Source organism: Schistocerca nitens, chromosome 3 (genome assembly GCF_023898315.1).
Source record: "Schistocerca nitens isolate TAMUIC-IGC-003100 chromosome 3, iqSchNite1.1, whole genome shotgun sequence".
In the NCBI taxonomy this organism is placed as follows: Eukaryota; Metazoa; Arthropoda; class Insecta; order Orthoptera; family Acrididae; genus Schistocerca; species Schistocerca nitens.
Genome location: NC_064616.1, coordinates 311,034,754 through 311,053,566, shown reverse-complemented (window position 1 = coordinate 311,053,566; position 18,813 = coordinate 311,034,754).

The window sequence follows — 18,813 nt, the reverse complement described above, 5'->3', positions numbered from 1 at the left end:
TTTATATCAGAGCATACTGGTAATGTGAGTGATTTAAGAAATATTAATGTCAGTTTAACGGAATTTTTTTAAATTGCCATATTACTCTTTGCTCTCGTTTTAACTTGATTTATAAAATTCTATAGCCAAAGTATCGAAATTAATGTTGAGTTATTAGTAGGTATGAAATATTAATAATTTTCAAAGGTATCTAAGTGCTTAAAAAACTATGCGTCTTATTTATTTTTGCTGAATTTCTAAATAAAAATATTAAAATAATTTCCGCTGACAATTAGGTTTTTAAGTTATTACCCTTCAATTATTATCTTGTAAATTACTTATACTAACATAATTAAATCTTTTATGGTATTAGTAAATGAAATGCGAAATAGCAATTTATATGTTATATTATAATAATATGTATATAATCAATTATTTCAGTTATGATGATATAATTATCTAATAACTTTTATGTACATAACTATTAACATATATATAAAATACTACATTATGATTAATTGAATATTATTAATGTATTTAATTAAATTATTTATTACATTAAGTTCAATAGTAATGTTATTTAATCTTTCTTTATTATTTGTAAGCTACCGCTTCTGCTTTGCTCTTTTCTGCTGATGGGTAAGCCTGCGAGCCGAACGTATAAGTGAAAAATTTGGCATAACGTATTTTATAACGCTAATTTGTCGCCCTGACACTTATATGCTCTCCAGAAGGGTAAGCTTGTCCTTTGCTCTATATGTGACATTACCTAGTCTTATGCAAATCTGGTTGGTTTCTAACCACATCCTCAGTATATGGTAGAATGTTCAGATATGCTGACCTACAAACACTGCCTCCACCAGGTGGTTGCAAACATGAAATACCCAAATAAGGATATAATAAAATGACCAAGGAAATTACTAGATATAAAATGATACACTCAGTAGTGTTAAATTCTTTACTCTTCTGCAATTCACTCTATTCAAGATTACACAGTACGAGCAACATTATAGTTCTGCTTATTCACATTTGGTAATTGCTCTGTCTGGCACTGTCCTGTGATATATTCACGGTCGTTAATTCAAGTGCGGAATACTGACATCAGCTATGGCAATTGCAATTATATTTAGAACTACACTCGTGACTAGTAACGTGAAGCCTCAGCATAGAACGAAAAAGACACGCACACCTACAAGAAATAACATAGTAATCACTTAATTTTCTTACACAACGTCGTAATTGCGCAGTGCACATACAAACACAAATATAAAACACTTCTTATGGCGCCAACCAGCGAGCAGACGCTGAAACAAGTCACTATTTCAAACGATTGAAAACATTGGAACCAGGAAGCAGACACTCAAGCGCAGTAGTAATTCTACAAATTATTCTAAGACACTAAAGCCAGTGAGCAGAAGCTAAAGCGCAGAAACAAGTGCAATTCTTTTAAACTAGCATTTATAACACATGGTTCTATACATCTACGCATAATTTATTCAATCAAGCAGAGATCACGATTAATATGTAAGTAATTACTTACTGAGACCTCAGATATTAATAGAATAGTAAGATAAAATGATAAAAATAATATTATACATTTATTGTGATAATAGTTCATTGTCATGATTTACATACAATAGAGAATTTCTAGTTATCATGACAAATGTGTTCAATTTTTTAGTAAATCATTGAATATTAAATTATAGGGACAATGACATAACCCATTTATCATGATGCAAGTTATAGATTTTGTTTATTTTCATATAATAGAAAAATTGTTACTGTTATTAAGGAATTCTGCACAATTTTTTTTGTTGATACTTCTCTAACGGGACTTTTGGAGGGCTGAGTAAAATGTTATTGTGTCCATTTGCTGTTAGGATGGGAAGTTTGGGCACTAGTTCCGGTTAGTGCAGAATGTGGAACATGGAAAACTTAGTTTTACCATTTATTGACAATGCATTACGCACGTCTGGTAACCTGTCATCACTGTGTCGAGAGCGATACATGTTCACAACTGGCCGGTCTCAGAATGTTCTTCGTATCCGGTGGCTGTGTACACGCCACGGTGCGCGACTCATATTGCATTTCCCATCAGCATTCTGCGTGATAAGTGCACAGCGCGGCGGCTCTCCCGCTGTCCGCTTCTGCCGTACAATTCTGCCGTTACAATCACCCTCCTTCATGAAAACGAGCTACTGAAGGTTGCTCGATATGACCTCCTGGGCGTCGTGCGTTTGTCTCGCCAATGGCGGCGTTGGGGGGCACTTCAACATTTATTCTGTTTGCAGACACAGTGACGATGGGCACTGATGAGCAGGTTTTCAGGACAACAATTTCATACATTACATAGGCTGCACATACAAGAGACATCAATAAAAGCACAAAGAACACAACACTGGCAATCAAATATGGATTAGCATTATTGGAAGATTCAATAGGAATTTAACCCATTATTAGTATTTATTACACTTTCATGGATATCCGCAATTAAATTGTCATCCTCGGGTAAGCTGGACAGAGAATGATTTGCATAGGTCAGTAAGTATGATTCATTGTAATAAACAGGTAACATCCTTGTTAAAGGGAATTTTGCATCTGCATGAAAGGTGGTTGGTAATACAGAAGGTGTTTCAAACAGATCACATGATAAATCACAGTGCGTAAGATTCAGAATTAATCCACTACCATTTAATTTGAATGTGAAAGGTAGTTCAGGTGTGTCAAACGTTTTACAGGTAAATGTGATTTCGAGAGTTGAGTTAAACGAATATATTACACATTCAGAATATCTTTTAAGGAATGGTTAATGAAGGTGCATTAAAATCCTAGGGCAATCACCATGAGGCAGATTGTTCATAAGCAAATTTTTCTCACAACTGTACACTCTACTATCTAAGAATACTGCCATCTCTGGGCAAATTAGCTTATGACTACATTTACACTTACAAACATCATGTTAATTCAGGGATACAAAATATCTTCTATCTTTACTGATTAATAAATAATCCTTTAGCTGATAGATTGTGTGAATTCCTACTTGGTTCCATTTCACAGGGTAAGTATGAATTTTTTACATTTCAAAATTATGCTTGGATCTCGCAATCGGTATAGAAAAAATTACAGTTAATTGATCTTCAATCATTAAAGAATATGTGGTAGTTAATCTGTAATAAGCATATAAATTGTAGGAATTGACAGGGTAAATCATGGTGGATGATGCATCTAGCGTACATTCAATCAACAGCAACATTTGTAAAAACTGGTCTGGATGCAATAAAACACTATTCAAGCAATCATTTGAACTACTTTCTAGGGCTATTCTTAAATTGAGAGCATCAAATTTAGCGTTTGATAAACTGTCAGTAATTCTTAACAGCAAGGTGTTTAAATCTAAATGTGCACTCACAGCTTGAAGAATTGCATATAATTCATGGATGGTTGCATTAATTTCACCACGAATTGTGTTAAAATGTGTAATGAACTCTTTCACAATTTGTTCAATAAACAATGTGTGATTAGTAATGGTCTTTTGCATATTTCTTAACACAATTATTCCATTAGAAAAGTTAATTGAATTTGTGTTAGACTGCTGCTCTAGAGCTAGTATTTTATCCTTTATGTCCAATAGATGTTAGCTAGTTAATTTACCAAATACAGTAAGAAGAACTCTACCTCCAAAATCAAACCAGGCACGATTGCGCCTAATCAAGCTTTTATGTGGTAAGAGTTTTAAGAAACAGTTAATCTCTTGCTCATAGCTAGCGAACGTGATTTCTACTTGCATTTTCGCAGTAATCCAGTTGTTATACTAAGAGGTTCCAGTTTCCAAGACTGAATCATTATTCTTAATTGGACGGATCAAATCGCCGATCGAAGTGGCCGAGCGGTTCTACGCGCTACAGTCTGGAAACGCGCGACCGCTACAGTCGCAGGTTCGAATCCTGCCTCGGGCATGGATGTGTGTAATGTCCTTAGGTTAGTTAGGTTTAAGTAGTTCTAAGTTCTAGGGGACTGATGACCACAGCAGTTAAGTCCCATAGTGCTCAGAACCATTTGAACGGATCAAATCAATTTGTTTTTTAACAGAATAAAATTGTTGGTGAATGTCAGATAAATTATATTTAAGCACAACTGTAGCACTGTGCGTTGAGACTACCATGTCTGATTGTGGTTCAAACAACACACCTGCATTCTGTGATACTACGTCTACAGCATTAATGGAACACACTAACATAGCAAAGAATGGAATTACAGTAAACATGGTTAATAAGTTCTATACACTAGAATTAAACAATGAATATGAAGAAATATGCGTCTTCGGTGACCTGTGGAACAGATGTAATTTACACTTGAGTACCTTGCGCAATAGCTGCGACTTCATGTTGCACAGCACTTCACATATGCACTCGGCTAAATGCAATACACCTTGCATTCACTCACATTACACACGCTTACGGAGGTTGTAAGTGTGCTTTGGGCTGTATCGCTGGGTTGACGGCGGCGGCGTCTCGGGCTCGAAGTCTGGACTGTGAACTCGCGGTGCTCGGCTCCTGGATTTGGGAGCAGCTGGTCTGCCCCTCGGTCGGTCCTCCTCGTCGTCCTGCGTTGCTACAGGGAATCTACCCTGGTAGGGCTTTACACGGTTGACATGGACGACAACCGAATGAAAAGGCAATTGGAGCTTTAGAGTGACAGGTGACACCACCTCCAATATCGGGTATGGTCCCTTCCTAAACTTCTTAAACTTTTTGACCTGCGACTTCTTTAACACTACATTGCTCAGGTACACATAGTCTCCCACTCGATACTGCTGTGCGACTGTTTGGCAATCATGTTGCTTGGCTTGCTGAAGGAAGGACTGATGATTCCGCTGTTTCACTCCCCTCCATGCGTCCTTCAGTTTGCGAGCTAACTCCCTTACGTGTTCATTGGTGATTCCAGCTGTCGATCGTGCAAAGTCCAAGGGTGAACGCATCTTCCGTCCGTATACAATTTCATAAGGCTAAAAATGGCTCTGAGCACTATGGGACTCAACATCTTAGGTCATAAGTCCCCTAGAACTTAGAACTACTTAAACCTAACTAACCTAAGGACATCACACACACCCATGCCCGAGGCAGGATTCGAACCTGCGACCGTAGCAGTCCCGCGGTTAATTTCATAAGGACTGAGGCCTGTTGATGAGTGCATTTTAGCGCTGTAGTCATTTACAACATATGGGAGACAGACGTCCCAATTATCGTGTTTGCTGCTTACATAGTGGCTAAGCATTTTAATGATGGTTCTGTGTACTCTGTCGACGCGACCATTGCCTTCAGGGTGTGCTACTGTAGTTCTCAACTGCGTTATTTGCATCACTTTACATGTTTGTTTAAGTAAATCATCATAAAATTCGTCCCTTCGTCACTGATAATGCTTAATGGAGATCCAAACTTTATAATCCATTCCTTCACAAAAACTTTAGCTATGGTTTCAGCACTTTGATCAGGTATTGGTACTATCATAAGGTATCTGGAGAAATGAACTAATATCGTCAATATGTACTTGTTTCCATCGTTACTCTTCGGCAGGGGACCGAGGACGTCTAACCCTATTCTTTCAAAAGGTTCACTAGTCTCCGGCAGTTCTTGTAATGGTGCCTTAGCTCTTCCCGAATTATTCCGTCTGTTGCAGGAATCACATTGTGAGACAAACTCAAATACGTCAGCCTTACGACTTGGCCACCAATACTTCTCAGCTACTTTGATATTCGTTGCCTTTTTACCGCAGTGTCCTGATAGTAAGAAATCATGTTGTTCAGTTAGGATTCGCTCTCTCATGCTTCCTGGAATAACTAGGCGATTCCCTTTGTTAGTAACTTTGTACAGCAATCCATCTATTTCAACGAACCGTTGATCATTTTTCCATATTTCGCATTGTGGATCTTCTTCTTGGGCTGCTTTTAATTCCTCCTCACGGCTTATGGTGACACAAACACGAACCTTACGACTCATCGCATCAGCATTCACATGTTGTTTCCCAGGACGATGGATAACTGTGAATTGGTAAGCGCTCAGTTCTAATGCCCATCTTGTTAGTCTCGAACTGTGATCCTTTAAGCTCAACAGCCATTTAAGTGCGGCATGGTCTGTGATTACAGTGAATTCTCTTCCTGTTAAGAAACATCTGTTTTCTTTGATACCAAAGACCAGAGCACAAAGTTCCTTTTCATTGGTAGTGTAGTTACATTCCGCCTTATTTAATTGCCTGGAAGCAAATGATACTGGACGTTCTTGACCATCAAATTTTTGGGACAAAATAGCACCAACTGCAAAATTTGAAGCATCTGTGGAGAGGATGAAGGGCTTACTGAAATCCAGATAGGCCAAAACTGGAGCTGTGGTTAGAGCAGTTTTCAGTTTTTCCATTGCATTTTTGCATTCTGTTGACCAATTGAATGTGGCTCCTTTTTCAAGTAACTGTATCATTGGCCTTGCGATATCTGCATAATGGGTTATGAAGCGACGATAGAAATTCGATAAACCCAAAAATGATTGTAGTTCTTTGACTGTTTGTTGTTCAGGAAAGATTTTGACAGCTTCGATTAATTTTGGATCAGGGCGGACACCTTCAATGGTTATAACATGTCCAAGGTACTTCACTTCACTTTGTGCGTAGTGACATTTATCTATTGATAAAGACAAGTCCGCACTTCTGATAAGCTCAAATACTGCTTGAAGTCTCTCAGTGTGTTGCCTCATGTTTTCACCAAAAATTATCACCTCGTCAAGGTATGCAAGAGCTTGTGTTGGGGTGAGCCCACGTAAAACAGAATTCATTAGGCGTTGGAAGGTAGCTGGGGCGTTACGTAGTCCAAAGGGCATACGGAGGTATTTTTACACTCCTGTTGCAGTTACAAATGAAGTTTTTGCTTGATCATCTGGATGCACTGTTAATTGGTAATATCCACTAGTTAGATCACAGACTGAGAATATGCGACATCTGCCCAAATAGTTCAGGGTTTCTACCAAGTTTGGTAATGGGTAAATGTCTGGTGTGATGACGGCCTTTAAAGCTCGGCAATCAACGCAAAATCGGAACTGTGGTTCGCCCAAAACAGATTTCTTCTTTACTAGGACCACTGGTGATGACCATGGTGGATTGCAGGATCTCTTGGTTTAATAATTCCGGCCTCGAGTTGTTCCTTGACCATATCTTCGACCAATTCTCTGTGACTGCATGGAATTCGGTAAGGCTTCTGCGTGAACGGTGCTGCATTTCCAGTGTGTATGCGATGCTAAACTAAGTAACAGGTAAATTTGAACGTTCTCTGAAAGGATCTGAATACTCTAACAAAACAGGTGCTAAAATCTTCTGATCATCAGCTGACAAATTTTCAATCTTCTTCCAAATTTTATTCTTTAATTCGATTTCATTTTCAGCTCCTTGTTTCAACGTTTCAATATCACTACAAGAATCTGTTTCCGTGACTGCTACATCTGCTGCTTCGTTTGGAATCGGTATTACATCATCTTTACTTATGCTCGACACTTCAGCAACCTTCGTTCCTAGTGGCAAAACGACATCTGTATGGCTCATATTCGTTATTGTTATTGGGACTCTCGCCACGTTCGGCCTCACCACTGTAGTACGCCTATACTTCGGGCAACATAACAATGCATTGTGTCCATAATTCACAATTTTCCGACCGTTCGGTCAACAACAGAGCTCCTTTTCTGATCAGTGGTGACTTTACTTCAACATGGATTGTCTTTCCTGTTCCCTGAGCAACTTGCTGTGGCTGAGTAATTTCTACTTCGACTCGGAGGGTTCCAACTGATGCGTCGGTCGGGGTGATCGGTCCCTTGACGTCAGAATTTTGGCTCCTTTGAGTCCGACATGAAGAATGATTTTCCAGGTTGTAATTGTTACGGCCTAGTCTGATCCTTCCTTCCGCAACAAATATCTCTGCCCCGCTAGCGGATAAGATATCAAATCCAAGTACACCATCGTAGCGCGTTTCATTATTAGAAACCACTTGCACCGTTGCTGTGTATTTGTCCTGGCCTAGGCACAGTTCTACGTCACCTTCTCCATAGTTACGTAGTTTCCCACCGTTCAGCCCCCGCACATTAAACATTGGCGGTCTCAGCTTGTCCCTTTCGTCTATAGAACACCACATCAATGAGGTCTGTGCTCCCGTGTCGATCAATAATTTAATATATTTTCCGCAATAAACAGCACCTATCACGAAGTCATTATCGAGTTGATTTTCAGCTTCACTAACAGGAATCACTGTCTCGGGCAAGGGGCGGACGCTGTGGTGGCACGTACGTCCCCGCAATCGTTTAAAGATCTGCCGAGTTTTCTGCTGCTCACATTTGGTTTCTTTTTGTTGCGACAGTTCCTCGCTAAGTAACCCTGTATCCCACAGTTGTGGCACGTCCTGTTCTCCTTACAGTCCTTGCGCTAGTGACCAGGCCTATTGCATCGGTAACATTCCACATTTGAGTTGAACACGCGACGTTCTTCTTTTCGCATGTCATTTGGGCGTCTCAATGCTTCGACAAAACCAACAGCTGCCTCTGCTGCTTCTTGAAATGTTTTACAGCGTGCAAGTCTGACTGCTTTACTTACTTGTTCCGCATACAACCCATGGATGAATGTGTCAACTGATCTCTGATCGGTTTCCAAAAGCTGGATCCGGTTCTCATTTTCGTCCTCTACAAGCTCGTAAGTCTGAGCATTTATGTTTCGGATTCTATCAGCGAATTGCTCGATAGATTCGTCACGGCGCATGCGCAAACTATGAAGTTGCTCACAGTAGAATCTGATTGCATTTTTGCGTTTCAGCCTCTGAAGCACTACCGTTTTAAAATCATTGTAAACTTCTGTTTTCACGCACATCGGCTCCGCACTAATGAAATTTTGTGCCGCTCCTTGGATTCTCAATTTAGCAACTGCTAGCTTATCTGAATCAGTCCACGAACCCAACAGTTTCCGAAAAAATACTTTCACATCTTCCTCAGGTTTTCCACTGATACAGATAGCAACAGTGAAAAATTCTTTATTGGAACAGAAGTGTCGTCATGTGACAAATCAACCAGGAGGCTACGCTCGCTTTTATCTGCTTTTCATTGTTGAATCTCTCTTCGTAGTTCTTCTATAACGGTTAGGAGATCGACCGTGTTACTCGCGTTTGCGTCTACCATTTTGAATGCAGTCTATACCGGTCACTCAATACAGAAAAATTTATAATCCATCACTGCCTTTCGTTTTAAGCCAGTCTGAGTAGACTAACCTGAATTCCAACGCTGGATGTCCCCGTGTTGTCGGACGATGTCCTTGGCTGCTGCTGCTTGCTGTGTTGTCGTGAAGATGCTCCGATGTTAAGGTTACACATCGCTGCACTTTTCAGGACTGTAGGTTTTCCGAAAATAATCCCATTTCTGACACCACTTTTCTAACTGGGTCTTTTGGACGGGCGAGTAAAGTGTCATTGCGTCCATTGCTTTTAGCATGGGATGCGTGAGCGGTAGTTCCGGGTAGTGCAGAATGTGGAACACGGAAAACTTAGTTTCACCATTTACTAATAAAGACGGTGCGACAATGCATTACGCGCGTCTGGTATCCCGTCATCACTGTGTTGAGTAGTGCGATTATGCTTGCCAATGATTTTGTGGTAGGATGTTTAGCCATTTGCATGTCCCTTGAAGATTAAATTGCTTCCACCTCCGGTTTTTAATCGTCATTTTCAACTGTTCGACAATACTAGCTTTCAAATGGGAAAATGATGAATAGTGATTCATCTCAATTCGTTCCGTTACTGTTTTGAAACGCCTATTGTAAAATTCACATCCGTGATCGGTCTGGAGGTTGTTGAGACATCGATTCGTTCCAGTCTGCAATGGTTGTTCGAAAACCTCCAAAACCTCCTTCCCCGTCTTTACGTTCACAGGTTGCGCCCAAGTGAATTTTTAATATGTATGAATGACAATTGAAATGTTCTTGAAACTGATATTTGACAGTGAGTAGTCATGCGTGTCTACAAGATCAGCCTGTCATAAATCATCCAGTCCTCGTTTTTCACATGTCCACACAGAAATTTTCTGCAAGCAGGTTTGTGAAGCTCATGAACAACTTCCCCATAATTACTCGATTATGTGTCTTTCTCAAAGCTCAGATATAGTTGATAATATTTCTTACGTGTGACCCATATTCGCTGTGGCAGCTGATGCTGTAAGTAGTCGTCATTGATCTACGATTTTATTTAGGTCATCGTAACATATACGCTCTAGAGATAGACTATTCAGCCTTTTAGGCTGAACTCCAACTCCTTTACCTGCGCTTTGTGCAGCTGCTACCATGCTTTAATTATATTCTTATAATTGTTACTCTTTGAGGCTTTCATTCATCCTTTGGAGCCGGCCGCGGTGGTCTCGCGGTTCTAGGCACGCAGTCCGGAACCGTGCGACTGCTACGGTCGCAGGTTCGAATCCTGCCTCGGGCATGGATGTGTGTGATGTCCTTAGGTTAGTTAGGTTTAAGTAGTTCTAAGTTCTAGGGGACTGATGACCACAGCAGTTGAGTCCCATAGTGCTCAGAGCCATTTGAACCATCCTTTGGGAGCCATATGTGTGATGGTCATGCATTATATTTAACAATGTGCTTTTAAATCTTTTGGGGGATACTTTTTGACATTCGACGTTTTTGAGAATATTAGCTGTAATAAACCAGACCTTCTTTCAAATTCCTTATCCCCACGTCTTATTTTATTCTCAGTTAAACACACTGGATGCCTACATAACAGATAGGGTTTTGTCCTGCTGACCACATATGTTCTGTCTAACTCAGCATTACTGTAACGATTAATAAATTCAGTAATATCAATTACTCCTTCGCCATCTTCTTCTTCTTTCCTGCCTCCATCCATAGTGTATGACAGCTCTTTCAGTCTTTTAGTTAATGGCTTAAACGTTTCTGAGATATATTGATCTCGTCGCAGCTGCCCTAACTTTAACAATCGTAACTTCCTTCGAATAGCCCTCTGCACCTCAATATCTTTTCGCTTTGTCGACGAGATTTTGCTGTATACTAAGTCGTTTTTGAGAGAGTTTACAACCTATATATACTTTGAGACTACTTGTGATGATGGGAGTCAAGTGCTTTAGCTACGCCTTGCTATATCCACGCATATCTCTTAGTTTTACGTTGACTTATTCAATTTTCTCATTGACATACAGTTCACATTGCTGTACTCTAGCATTCAACACCTTGACATTTGCGTCCTCTGAATGAGTGTGCGATGTGTGTGCAGACTTGTCCATTTTCTGGATTATACTGATTCAGTTACACTTTGATGCACTGCCTTTTATGCATAATCTCATTGAAGTTTGGTCTATGTCGATCCTCACTCAATTTCCTAGTTTTATCTGTAACTAGAAAGCCATACTGCGAGTTATTCCAGCTATCCCCACATATGGTAACAAATCCATTGAATGACATTTCAGTTCCTGTATGTGCTTGGAAAACATGCTTCAGATTTGGAAGTCCTGTTTGAAAGCAATAATAATGTTTGTATTATCCTGTATCATCTGTTATCATCTGCTTCATGATCCCAGAGTATGTGTGGCTCAAATAAAATATATTGACTTGCATATGGTAGCCAAAGCAGAAATATCGGCGGATCTCATTCTGATTTTTCAATGCGACGTCGTTAAATATGAATATGCTGTTTGGCATTACTTTCTCAGGTTGCGGAATATCACTGCTTTCGCAAAACGTCTGGAATGTTACTCCCTCAACGCTGTGCAAAATCTCCTTCAGTAGCTGCTGACATTTTGGCTGAAAAAGAGTTGTTGAAAAATATATAGATCCTGGAAGTGGACTTGCTCAGGCTGTTTAACAGTGTTAGAACTAAATTAGTTATCCCACAGCCTGAAGTTCCAATAACCAAAGCACATGTAATATGGGGAAGTAATGACCCCTTCGTCTTGTTCTTTTGGTTTCCAGGTTCATTATTGCAGGACCAGTCGCTTACCACAAGATTCTTGTGGTGAGGTTGTTTCATCCACTCGTTCATGGTGGTAGCCACTCGTTTACAGTGAAATGTTCGGGGTTTTATAAACGCTCAGAATACCTGGTTGTATAAACAAACGTAAATAATATCGCAATTCACTGCCCACATCTGGTAATATTGAATCACACGCTTCTACCTCCATCGATGCACAGCATGCACCATAGAGATGAGCTATGGTTTCTTCCGATGGGTGGATACTTTGGCAAGCTAACTCCCATAATGCCTCATAGAATTGTTAGACACATGACCGCCACCCTTGTTGACACTCTAAATCTCTCTGTATTATATAGCTGATTCATTAAACTGTTAAAAGTGTGCTTCTGAAGATGTTTGCGCACTCTGTTGTTAAATATTTTAACTGTACCAGAGACGTCGATTACAGAGTTTGTATGTTGACCCAGTATCAGCGAGGGAGGGCAAACGTTTCCGTGTAACAAGGCCCTAATGTGCATTGATACATCGCATAGTCAACGCCGTTCATCTATGGATAATACAACTTTAATGTCACTAAATCTGAAGTATTAAAATGCTACCAGTGAGTGGAACACCCTATTCGATATCATACCAACACTGACACACACACACACACACACACACACACACATACATACACACACACACACACACACACACACACACACACACACACACACACACACACACACACACACGCTGGTGTTCAAACAATAGTTTTTGCTGAACAGCATAATGTTCACATCAGGTGCCCGCTGCAGCAACGACTTCACCTCATTTGCAAGGAGAAAACACTAATTATTAGTTAAGCTTATTTGCCTTATTGTCCCTATTCACCGCCATCGGCGTTAATACTTACTCTGCCTCGCAGCAGGAAGTGTTGATACACGTCTTAACATCCTTATCTTTTGGCGTTGCTATGACAAGTAGCAAGTGGATGAACTATTTATCGATCACTGTAAGTATAATTTCGTGACTTCAATAATTACATGAAGTCCATGGAGTCCTGTTGCAACAAAGAATGTTGACCTTTATACTGCTTCTGGGATAGTAAAAGGTGCTTATTCTTATCCTTATTTTTATTATTATTTTTATTATTATCACCTAACATATGTTTATTCTCATATGGTTAGAACATTGAGGTGGCATGGCTGATAAGCATCTCAGAGCCGGAAGTGGCATGCCGATCTCTGTTTTCATATTTGCTGACAAAATTCTCATTACAGTTTCTAGAACATCACAGCAACAAAAGCAAGTTGTCTCAATATCTTCATCGTCAGCGCTCCAAAATAAATTACGTTAATATAATAAATTGAATGGTTAGCAGCGTGATGTAAGAATGGCAGACGTTTTTTAAAATACTTCCAGTCGACGTCTTTATCAGTCATTGTCATTGTCAAGACTTGAATGTAGCAAGAGGACGCTGTATGTGGATATGTTTTAAAAAATCCTACAATTGGCTGCTGCTTTAATAGTAATAAAACATAATGACGATTGTAGGTAGATCAATACTTACACGCATCTTGCGTTGACAGGCATTTTAGGAAGTGAGGAGGGATGGAGTGGTGGAAGGGGACAAATTGACCTCCCCTTCGTCCACTCTCTTCCTTGATCTCGGCAAGTGGCAGGAGCTCATGATTCCTTGAATGGCCTTGGAGGTAAGGAAGTGATGATGCTGATGTCGACGAAATATGACGAGCAGAATTGCATGAGATTTCCCAGAATAACCATTTGGTTGGGTTCAAGTTTATCTCATACCCGAAGTGCCCTACTACTGCCCTACCTGTTGCCAACCAGATAACCTCCAGGACAGAATGTGTGTACCCCAGCTGTCTGTGTGAAATGTTGTTGATGTTGAAGAGAGTGAAAGTTTTCTAAATATATGTGTATTGCGTAAATGAGGTGGAAGTTGTGTATCAGCTCATTATTTACCTAGTAGAATTTCGGAAACTGCCTAGAAATCTCATCCAGGCTAGCACACCGACCCTCGTTATCTGCCAAGTGGATGTGATCTGTAGCCGGCACACTTCCCTGTCCCGGAAGCAGTGCATTAACATGCAAAGTTATCTATGCAGGTCATATTAATTTTCTCATTCAATTTATTTTACATTTGTTGGCGTCCAGTGTGAGGCCATTGACAAATCAGTCCCTCAACCAGTTTGTAATTGACTGCATTTTTTGTGTCCAGCATGGGACTTCGATTTGATTTAATCCTCTGTTTATTGCTAGTGTGAGGATTTCGAAAATATTATACATGACTCGGGAATAACTAACGTCCTATAGCGGCACAGAATCCACTTGAAGACCAAGGAAACGACTCGTCTTGAAGGGGACAGAAAATGGTAGATGTGACTTACATGTATAGATAATAAATGATTACAGTTTCAGAAAAACTGAATGATTTATACAAGAGAAAGTTCTTCACAAATTGAGCAAATCAATTACGTGTTGGTTCATCTCTGGCCTTTATGCAAGCAATTATTCGGCTTGGCGTTGATTGACAGAGTTGGTAGATGTTACCCAGAGGAATATCGTTCCAAATTCTCTTCAACTGACTCCTTAGATAGTCAAAATCTCGTGCTGGTGGGAGGGCCTTGCCCATAATGCTCCAAACGTTCTCAATTGGGGAAAGACCCGACGACCTTCCTCGTCAAGATAAGGTTTGGCAAGCACAAAGATGAGCAATTGAAACTCTCCTCGCATGTGAGCGGGTATTGTCTTGCTGAAATGTAAGTCCATGATGGCTTGCCACGAAGGGCAACAGAATGTTGCTTAGAATATCGTCTATGTAGCGTTATGCAGTAAGTGTGCCGCGAATAGCAACCAAAGGGGACCTGCTATGAAATGAAATGTCACCCCATACCATCACTTCTGGCTGTCGGGCAGTATGGAGGGCGGCAGTCTGGTTCATACCCTTTCACTATAAGGGGCGTCTCCAGACACGTCTTCGCTGATCATAGGGTCTCAGTTCGAAGCGCGGTTCGTTAATGAAGTCAATTCCACTCCAGTCAATGAGATTCCAGGCCAAATGTGCCTGACAACACTGAAAACAGGCTAGCTGGTGTACAGAGTTCAATGATAGTTAGTGCAAGGAGCGCCATGAGTTCCACCCCCTTTCTGTGAGCCGTCTATTAACGGTTCTTGTTATCACAGAAGCACCAGTTTTACGTCGAATCGATGATAAAGATGAATCCGGGACTCTGAGTGCTTCTCTGACCATAGTTCAACCCCCATGTTCTGTCTTTCCTCTAGATCAACCGCTTCGTTCTTGACACTATGTTCGGACATGTTTCACCCATTTCTGCCAACATCGTCGATTAGTAGCATCGCTCCTATCTAAATGTCGAGCGATTCCCCGATTACTCCATCCAGCTTCTTTGAACCCGGCTATACGTCCTCTCTCACAAGCTGACATCTGTGTATATTGTTCATGCGCCTATCTGCGAGGAACATTTACTATCCAACTGTGTACGCAGAATGAAACTCGCAAAGACTTTATGCACTGGTATCAAGATGTCCCACGTCTACTATCCTATTTAGCTGAAGAGTAAAATTGCACAGCATCATCACACATTCATCCGTTGACCGCCAAAGTTTATAATTTTGCATTTTCCGTCGATATCTGTAGGAATATCAGTTTGTGACCAATTTGCGTAAGTCATGCGGGGTGTGTGTGTTTTTTTTTATTTTTCTTTCTTTTGTGCACGCTGATAGTTTCATAGTTTCGTACGTGATGCTTGTGAGTGTGCTGAAAGTAATACGAATGAACTGAATGTAGCAAGAGGTAGATAGCGTATTTATTGTCTGTTGCCCCAACATCTGCTGAATCCTGTGACGTAGCTATGTACTTGTGATTAGAATGTATAGTTTCTTCTGTGTCAGTATTTGGTTTAATGTCTCCATTGTTCGGTCTGCTGTTAACAGCCCCATTGTTTTGTTTCTGTCACTTCGTTCTGTGGAGTACTTTTGTTTCGTGTTTACACCTTCTATGTATTTGTGGTCTGGAAAGTTGACAGACATGAAAGCCAATAAGTCAGTCGCGCGAATTTCAAGAGTGAATGGGGAAGCATAAGTTACTTCCGTGGAGGGTATACAAAGCCACCGTCCTCTGGACGACACTCGTAATGTTAGAAAGCACCGCAGTACACTTGGTTTAAATAAAACAGGGGAAGGCAGAGACAGCAGTGCAACTCGACCGACTGAGACAGGAGAAACAGCCACGATTTGCGAGACTAGAAACGAGGCTGAAACTCTTCTATCAAAAGCTGATTGTCAAGTAACAGGAGTTTGACGTGACTTGGAGACAGAGACAAAAGATACGGGTGGATCTGCCGACAGTCTAGGGGTGGTGCAAAACGCGTGTTATGAGAGTGTTGCCAGCGTAGACACAATGGTGAAAGCAAAAATCGCGGAGATCACTACACACGTAGACAATGAAAAGGACTCGTTACATACGTACACAGCAGGCAACTAGTAGACAATTGCACAACACACAAAAAAGAGTTTCTGCTCTTGAACAGGCGATGTCTGCAATAAGACAAGAAAGAGTTCTTATGAAGAAGGTTCTGTTGACAGTTCTGCATGCTGCTTTTCCGATGCATGCATATACCACCACCTTGGTTCGGTCGAACACGAAGTATTCACTCGAAGGTGTACTTGAATCTAAACCTGTAACTCTCGACAAAAGGGGTGGCAGAGTGCACTGTGTTGCTAGTTGTTTGACAAATGCTTGACCAGCTGTCTGGTCTGATGTGATGATTTTCCACAACAGTGTGTGCATAGTTGTTTACATCCAAGAATCTGCCGACGTACTGGAACCAAGCCGCACAAGCGGGCGCGAAAATAAACAGATACCAGAGACAGTATTCACCACGGTCACATCAATCTATGGCAATATCCCTGTGCACTTTGTCGTTCTGATAGGGTATATTGATGACAAGATGACAGATTATGGATTGTGTAGAGCGCTGCGCCAGTAGTAGGGAGATGGCGGTGCTGGTGCAATTTTGATATAAAATTGACATCAAATTTGTATGCAAATAAATGAAATCATCAATTAATTCCCCCCCACCCCACCCACACTTCCATCTGCAGATGACGTTACGTGTTTTCTCAATTCCCCCCCACCCCAACCACATTCACATCCCCAGATGACATCATGTGTTTTCTCAGCTTGCACGTAGACCCCAGCGATCTCCCTCTCCCGCCTCTCCCACTTACCCTATTGGTAGGAATTTCGAATTTTGGTGGGAATTTCGAGTTTTGGTGGGAATTTCTTTGTCCCATGGCCATGATAACTTTCCACTCCACCCCAACCCAGGAAATGGCGGAAATTAAAAATGATAGTCACCTGTCCAGGACTCGAACAGCAGTCCTCCTGGAAAGAAAGCCCAAGTGCACCCACCTCACACAATTGTACTACCAGAGGCGCCTAAAATTGGTAGTAGCCAATAGGAATGCAGCATCCAATCACATCGGGGATATAAGGTGGGCCCAGCAGCTCTACAGCCTTGCAATCGGCTGTAAATAAAAAATGGTGGTGCCCTTTCCAGGACTCGAACCCTTGTCCTGGATGGAAAGCCCAAGTGCACCCCCAACACATGAAAACTGCCCAGATGTAGGAGAGGAAGTTTAGGTTAGTGTACTTTTTTTTCGTTGGGAAATTGACGTAAAAATCGGTCCTACTGATGTAATTAATGATAAAGACCTATCTAATTACGCAATTATATCTATAGCACTAGACAAGGGCTGCCTAAAATCGCAATACAGCTCAAAAATTGACGATACCATAAACTGTGGTTATCCTGATTGGAAAAAATTTCACAGTACCACTAGAAACTAGACTGTCGTGTAAGGTACTATGTTTTTGGTGGGAAATTTGTTCAACTGATGAGATGCTGGTGTTGGACAGAGAGGACTTTAAGGAGTGTAACACCTGTAAGCATGCAGCTGAGGACATAATGCAACACATGTAGTGGGGAAAATCGACGTCCCAAAAGACTGCAGAGGGGTCAGTAGTTGAACGTGCCTTCTCCTCGATAGGCGCTCACAAACATCTGAAATTCAAGACCCTCTTACCTCTCCTCATCCCTAATATCCGTCCCTCCCTCCATCCATCCACTTAGGGGGGTGGGTGGGGAAATAGGATTTTCTGTCGCCCACAACCCTACTGGCGCGCTCAAGCTGGCTGTGTTCCCTCTCCACATTGAGGCAACGGTCCTTCGCCATCACAAAAGCATGTATAGTCAGCTAAGCAATAGGAGATAAAAGGACGGCTGTACCAAGTACAACGTGCTCACCTAAAATATAGCAACAAAGCTCCACCCCTAACACCACCGATAATGGTTAGGGAGCGCACCTCCGGCGGCGACCTCACACAGCCTAGGGACGCCTTCAAAGTCTCCAACAGGCCTGTCTTTCTACAATGGGGTACACTTTTATTTAATGTCAACACAACTCTTTCTTGTAATTTGTGAAATGTATTTCTCGGAAAGACTGGACCCCTTCGGAACAACAACGGAATTCCAGAGAACGATCCAGATGGTCCACAGTGTCAGTACAATGTGTTGCTATGAGGAAATGGATGGGCTGTCAGCGTTATCGACGCCAATAAAAGCTACACATACAATACAGCGCGACACGGGCATTCCCCAGCACCTCCTACAGACCTAAGCCACAACACTGTTATGACCACTGGACATTTGTATTTAAGATCAACTCTTCTCCTATAATCAAGCATCTATTAAAAAGGGAAAACACAATCGCGACGATAATAAATGTTCTCTTTCCATGAAAATAGG